Genomic DNA, 7653 nt, shown 5'->3' on the forward strand with positions numbered 1-7653 from the left:
GAGTGTCTTCATAAGATGCAATAAAAAATACAGTATGTGCTGCTGCTAAATAGCACCCAATGGAAAGGCAGCTTGCGAGGAGATCCCAGTGTGTTCTCGTCCATCTCCCTCACTGGCTCTGGATCCACAGCAGCACAACTAAAGACGCTCTGAAAAGAGGACTTCCAGAACTGAGTCAGAAAGAATGTTGGGATAAATGCTTTGAAGTGAAGGAACATATTGGAGAGAGATTAATGGCAATGTGTCTATTACTGCAATGCATTTTAAAAATTCTAAGCTTTTTTTTTGACCTTCCCCTCATATATCCTGGAAAATGTCAGTAGTAAGTCACTTCAAAAAATATAAAAATAATTGATGTATTTCTTTCAGGTAAACATGACACTTTAAAGAGTTGTGGTTTGTGTCTGGGTGTCTCCCCAAAAGACTCAGGCATCTTAGGTTTTTTTTTCTTTCTGAGGTGTCTGAATCTACAGTGTGTGACTGATTCATGGTGCAATGTGGGATTAAGAGTCCCGGGATTAAGGGTGCATGATTGTTAGAGTAGTCCACAGATTGAGTTGGCACCCTCTAATTCTGGTAGAGTGCATGCAACATAAGGGACAGAAAGAGATCTGTCTTTTTTTGTCTTCTTTCTTTTGCTGTCTTTGTCACTGTGAGCTGTTGTCCCTCTGCCATGTGCCACCCTGCCTTAAAGCCAGCCAGTTATGGACTGAAAACTACAAATTGTGAGTTATGTAACTTTTTCTCTTATATCCTTGGGTGATGGGCGTTTTGTCTCAGCAACAAGACAAGTAACTAAGGCACACGAGAAAGCAATTATATTTTGATAGAACTGAGACCTATGACGAAAGCATTGGAAAAGAGACCCTCTGGCATTCCCATCATGGCAAATAGTATTTGGATAGTGCTGCTGTTGGGGTCATATGGTTGCCTTTAAGACCATGTATGGGCACAAATGTATATACTGGAAACAATTTTTATCCTCTGCACTATTTTTCAAATGATGATTTTGGTAAAGTTTTAAGTCTATTTGTTAAACTATTAGAAAATTACATTGCAGGAACAACTGACTTGCAGTATTGAGTAAGTCTATTTGATAGCCAAGTATTAGTAAAACTTTGACGTCATTTGTTGATTGAATTGAGGAATGTATGTTGTAATTTAAGAAGTTCAGGAGTATGTGACATCAGTCTTAATCAGGTCTCTCTGGGACTGGTAGTGATCCTCCTGTTTTCAGCCTCCACATGACTGGGATTACAGGTGTGTGCCACCATGCCCGGACTCCATCGAAGGCTCAGTACATCCTGAGTGCAGGGCTGGCATGGCATGTGGGACCAGGGATCGAACCCTGCTCCCTGTGCTTGCCAAAGCAGGTGCTTAGTCTGCTGAGCTATCTCGCCAGCCCTGTTTTTTTATTTTCTAGGAAAATTTTTAAATAAATGAAATGCTTGGTGAAAGCATCAAAGAGCAACTGACGTGCAAGAGGAAAATTATACAAAGAAACCAAAAGAGGAACTTATGGGGAGATGTTGGAGTGGTGAGCAGCAGAGAAAGAGACTGAGATTTGGTGTCTAGATGCTGGAACAGAGCAATGTGAGGAGGAAAAGAGGAAGAGAGGTAGGTCCCTGGGACTCAGCAAGGATCTGTATTGAAGCCCACAGAAGGTGTGAAGAGAGAGGCTTCAATGAAGAAGGAGGAGGTGGCAGGCAGTGCTTTCTCCCTAAGCCCAGACTAACTGCATGGGAGGGGTTGGCTCAAACTTGCAGACGCACTGCCACTACGGGTGACCTCAGAGGTCTCCATGGAGAAACACACCAATGGAACAGGACAGCGGTTGCAGCAGACTGCAGCAGATGGTGAATTATTTGGTTGCAGATATTCCCCAGGAGAGAATAACTGGCCAGGCGCCATCTTGGACAGGGGCCATCTGAGCCTCAGAACTCAGCCCAACTGCTGGCTCCATCTAGTGGCTGCCAGTATCAGGGTCAGAGAGCTGAGCTCAAGTTGGCAAGAAGTGAAGGAGCTGAGTTCAAGCTGGAGGGGCCAATGGGCTGCTTGCTGCAGGCCAAATGGGTCTAGTTCCAGTTTCATGGCCATAAACAAGTCTGAAATTCAGTGGAACTAAAGGTGCAGGCCTACCGAGATTATCCAGTACTCCACTGAAAAGCTACCACTGGCTAGCTGCAATTAAGCAATTTGGATCTGGACTTTGTCTCTCCATGTTGTCTACCAGGGACACAGTGACAGCAGAGACACACCTTGGAGTGGACATTTTTTTTTCTTCTTCTTTCCTTTTTCCTTTCTTTCTCTTTTTTTCCTTATTGTTATTGTTTTTAAATAAGTGAAAATATGATCTCTAGCTTTATTTTTGTTGTGTTCTTGGTTTTATTTATCCCTTCTGTCTTTCTGTCATGTCTTCTTCACCACATTTCCAAAATTTTAACTGTCTTCCTTTATCCTCCAGCTTTGCTTCTAAATGCTCTTTCTTCTTCTTCTTCCTTATCATTTTCCCCAGCCCTTTTCAAATTTTCTTCCCTCTGGATAAAATTACTATATTGGGGGCTTATTTACTGCATGCAGTTTCCTAGTTTATTTTATTTTATTTTCAAATCTTACAGTTTTTATTGTAATGTATAGTGTTGTCTTCCAACCAGTTATTCATACTATCAGATACATGCATTTATATTTATTTAACATTTATTTCTATGCATTTATACAGATATTTTATCTCATGATACTTTTGCTAATGCCCTCAGCAATATACATTGCATTTTAAATAGTTAATGGATTTTAAGTATTAATAAATTCCGAAGTTCAATTATGTCAACTTTAGTATAACTCCAGGTGCACAACCATTAGAAGGTATAAGAATGCCTGAAACTCAAAGGAATTACAGCAGTAGAGAAAAGCTCTACAATAGAAATATAGTATTAATCAACTGGAAATTTATAATAACTGCTTAATCAGAGCACATCAGTGAACTTAAGTGCGCATTCTAGAGCATTTAATTAACTATTGTCCTCACACAGTTTTCAAGAAGGTCATGAAATCTAAAGAACAATATCTTAAAAGAAATGACAGTCAATTTCCTGGATTTGTACCCATTATTATTATGTAGCCTAAAGTGTGCTTTCACAGCCAGTTCTTGGTTTCTGGTTCATTTTAGATTTTGTATAACCACAAGTCTAGTTCCTAAAGTAAAAGGTGGGAAATTAATAGTTATTTCAGTTTGCTGATTTCTAGGTTATGTTTCATGGTGTTGTTAATGCTGGATGGATCATTTTAGCCAAAGTGGCATAATTGTTCTTCCTGTTATACCAAGACCAAATTGCTTAAGGGCCTCAAAAAATACTTTAGGCCAGTGTCTAAGAACCAGGGGCTGGGCTAAATTCACAGAAACTTTTCATTCTCAATAAATTGAAGAGGTAGGATCTTGCAGCAGACTCAAAAAGCCAAACGATAGCTATACTTGGAAGATACCTCTGAGAAGTAGTCATTTCCTAAAGGCTCTAAATACTAGCAATAAAGCAACTCACAATAGGCAGTTTACAAGCATAAACTCGGGAATTAAACAAAGAAACAAAACAACAACAGCAAAACAGAAAAAGAGAAAAGGAGAAGACATGTAAACAAGGTAGAACCACAGAATTTCTTCTTTCAAGGGCAAATCCAGGAGCCTTGAGGCGGGACAATCTGAAAGCCACGCAAATTGATTTTCTGAAGTTGTAACAACGGAAGTAACAAAGCAAATGCATGAGGCTCTAGAAAAAACTCAAATCAGAAATAATTTCTCAGGTAACTAAAGAGATGGTTACCTTGATAAGAGACCTGTTTAGTGACTGTAGAGTAAATACAGATAAAAATATAGAGTAGCAGAGGAAAATAACTGAAATGACAAACAACATAGAAAAAAATGAATCCATGAAACAGATTCAAGTAGATAGCCAGAAAGTTAAAAATTCCATTTAAAGCATACACAGTGGAATGAACCAATGTGAGGACAGAATCTCAGGTAACATTGTGGTTAGTGGTAATGGGAAAAAAAAGGTTTCTTAAAAAATTGCAAGGAACCATGAGGAATCAATCCAGAAGCTTCTAGATGATGCAAAGAAGAACGACATAAGAATGAATGGAGTCAGTGAGAAAGCTGGAGATAGCATAGACAACCTAAAAACCTGCTTACAGAAGTCATGATAGAAAACTTCCTAAGAAGGGAAAAATAATCTGATGTACAGGTGAGGCATATAAAATTCCAATTAGCCGTGATAAAAACATCTATGCTAATGAATATGTCCCAGAAATCTATCCTAGAAATTCAATACAAGAGCAAAATACTAAAAGCTATTACAGAAAAGAAGCAAGTCACCTACAGGACAGCCCATCAGAATCACAGCAGATTTTCTAACATAAACCTTTAAGTCATCTCTTCTCAGCCTTTTGGCTAAGATCGAGTGTAGTATCTGTTCTTATCAATAAACTTTCAAGTCAAGGAGAGCTTGGAGTGAAGTATTTTAAGTCTTAAAAGAAAATAACCTCCAAGCCAGACTGATGTACCTCACAAAACGATCTTTCAAAAATGACTGAGAAATAAGATACTTCCATGACAAAGTACACCTGAGGAAATTCATGAATACCAAGCTAGCCCTCCAAAATGTTCTGAAGGACATTCTATATAACAAGTACTATAGCTTCATGAACCCCAACAGAATGAGTCCATCAGGCAAGGCAAACAATTAAACAGAAGGGTGAAAGGGGAGCCAAAACCAGAAAAATAACATGACAAGGATAAGTAAATACATATCAATTACAATTATCATTGTTAATGGACTCCACACCAAGCAAAAGAAACATACTGGCACAATGTATTAAGAAGCAAGATCTAAAAATGCTGCATACAAGAAATATATTTTATTTACTTATTTTAACATATTTAATTTAGAAAGGGACTCATAAATTGAAACTCAGATGATGGTAGTCTATTATCATACAAAGTGGTTTTGAAAAGGAGATACAAAGGAAGGACCATTTTGTATCTGTATATGCAGAATAGTTAGGATAGATATACAGCTACTTTCGCTTAATTCAATGAGAAGAAAGATGTGTACTAATAGTGTTTGAATGAGATATCCTGTCTGCATCTTGTACTATGGATAACCACTAAGAAGATAACATTGTACAATGTATTAATTATTGGAACTGTCCTGTTAATCAGCTTTGAAACTATCTCATTGATATTTGTTTCTCAATAAAAAAAAGACAAAAAGAAAAAAAACAACAAAAACCAAAAACCAAAGTGGTTTTGAAGCCAAGACTGACTAAGAGAGGCAAAGAAGATCCCTATAAGACTGTATGGGGAGCAATCCTAGAAGAAGAGATAACAATCATATTTACATATGTATCAAATACCAATGCACACAACTACATGAAGCAAATATCAATGATCATGAAAAATCAAATAAGCACTAGTACAATTTTAATGGGAGAACCCCAATACACACCTTCACAATAGATCAGCTGAACAAAAAAATCAACAATATCGTAGCTGAACCAAACTTTTGAACAAATAGACTTAGTGGACATCTATAGAGTGTTCCACTCCACATCAGAATATGCATTCTTAGCTGCACATGGGATGCTCGTCACAATAGACCATATCCTACTTCATAGAATATACTTAGGTAAATCCAATGGAATTATAGTTAATCCACGCATATTATCAGACCATAGTGTAATGAATTTGGAAATCACTGGCAAAAGAAACCACAGAAACTTCATAAACACATGGAAATTAAAAAACACCTTTCTGAACAAGCAATGGGTCACGGGTTAAATTAAAGAAGAAAATAGTTTATACATTTAAATGATAATGTCAGTGCAACAAACCAGAATTTATGGACGCATGGGACACAATGAAAGTAGTTCTGCAAAGACAATCTCAAAAGGTGAATTCCCATATCAGGAAAACAGATAGAGCTCAAATAACTTAATGTTGAATGTCTAGTTTCCAGAAAAAGAAGAGCAGTTCAAGCCTAAAGCTTGTTCAAGGAGGAAATTATAAAGATCAGAGCAGAAATCAATGCAGTAGAATTTAAGAAAACAATACAAAAGAATCAATGAATTGAAGAGTTGATTCTTCAAAGGTTTGAATAAATGGAAAACCTGTAGTCATTTTTATCAAAATAAAGGAAAGAAAAGCCTCAAATACATGCAGTAAAGAATGAAAAAGGTGAATTTACAACAGATTATGCAGAAGTCCAGAAAATCATCAATACCTACTGGCTATAACCCCAGTACTTTACTGCTGCTACTTCTCAGACTTTTAAATGAAATTGAAAGAAACAGTACTCCCAAATTCATTCCTTAAAGCAAGCATTGTCCTGATACGAAAACCAGAAAAAGATCAAACCAAAAAGGAGACCTACAGAGTAGTCTTCCTAATGAGCATAGACACAAAAATCCTCAGTAAGACACTGGCAAACAGAATGCAGCAAATTATCCAGCATGACCAAGAGGGATTCATCCCAGAGATATAAGAATGGTGCAACATGAGCAAATTAATTAATTCAATGAACCATATTAACAAAGCCAGGGACAAAAACCATATAATCACCCCAAGAGATGCAGAAAAGGCATTTGATAAAGTCAAACACCTTTCCATGATAAAAACCCAGAAGAAAATTGGAACACGTGGTTTATCTCAATCTGGTAAAGCCATTTATTACAAATCAGCAGCCATTATCATAATGAATGAACAAAAACTGAAAAATTTTCACTTTGAAGTTGGGAACAGGATAAATATTTTCACTGTCACCAGTCTCTTATTCAATATAGATCTAGAAACAGTAGCGAGAGTCATTAGACAAGAGAAAGAAAAGGCCTAAGAATAAGAAAAGCAGAAGTTAAATTATCATTCACAGATTACATTATACCCTACATAGAAGACCTCAAAAACCCCACCAAAAGATTCCTAGATTTAATGAGCAAGTTCAGTAGTGTATCTAGATAGAAAGTAATACTGAAAAATTAATAGCCTTTCTGCACACAAATAACAAACTCAATGAATGAGAAATTAAGGAAATAACACCTTTCACAATGGCATCACACAAATGAAATATTTAGGAATTAATTTCATGAAGAAAGTAGAAGACCTATACACTCAAAATTACAGTACTCTGAACAAAGAGATTGCAGAGGATTTCAAAAATTGGGAAGATAGTCCTTCCTCATATATAGGAATAACCTATATTGTGAAAATGGCCATACTTCCAAAATTTTTTTTACAGAAAATAAAAAATAATTAAGAAAAATAGAAATGGTACTGAATTTCATTAAGCAAAATGATAGGACTTCAACAATGGTTGCTGTATTGCATATTGTCTTCAGGTTAGTTGTTAATGGGGCTAGGGAGATAGCTCAGTGACTCAAGCACCTGACTGACAAGCACAAGGTGCTGAGTTTTATCCACAGTACCAAAATAAACAAACAAACAAACAACCCCACAAATCAGTTGTTAAAAATACCAGATATAAGCATACAAAATTGGTCAAAAGATTAAAAAGAAGAGAGAAAAAAATTTAAGCAATATGATTTAATGCAATCCCAACCAAAATTCTGGCAGCATATCTCACAGAATTAGAGAAGACATTCCTAAGA

The 7653-nt window shown here is 36.6% G+C and overlaps 1 pseudogene; it reads left to right on the plus strand.

Annotated features, from left to right (window-relative positions):
- Nucleotides 1–4421: 4421 nt before the first annotated feature.
- Nucleotides 4422–4538, plus strand: LOC111814186 (annotated as a pseudogene).
- The last annotated feature ends 3115 nt before the right edge of the window (nucleotides 4539–7653 follow it).

This window comes from Octodon degus, unplaced genomic scaffold (assembly GCF_000260255.1).
Source record: "Octodon degus isolate 3935 unplaced genomic scaffold, OctDeg1.0 scaffold00008, whole genome shotgun sequence".
NCBI classification, from domain to species: Eukaryota; Metazoa; Chordata; class Mammalia; order Rodentia; family Octodontidae; genus Octodon; species Octodon degus.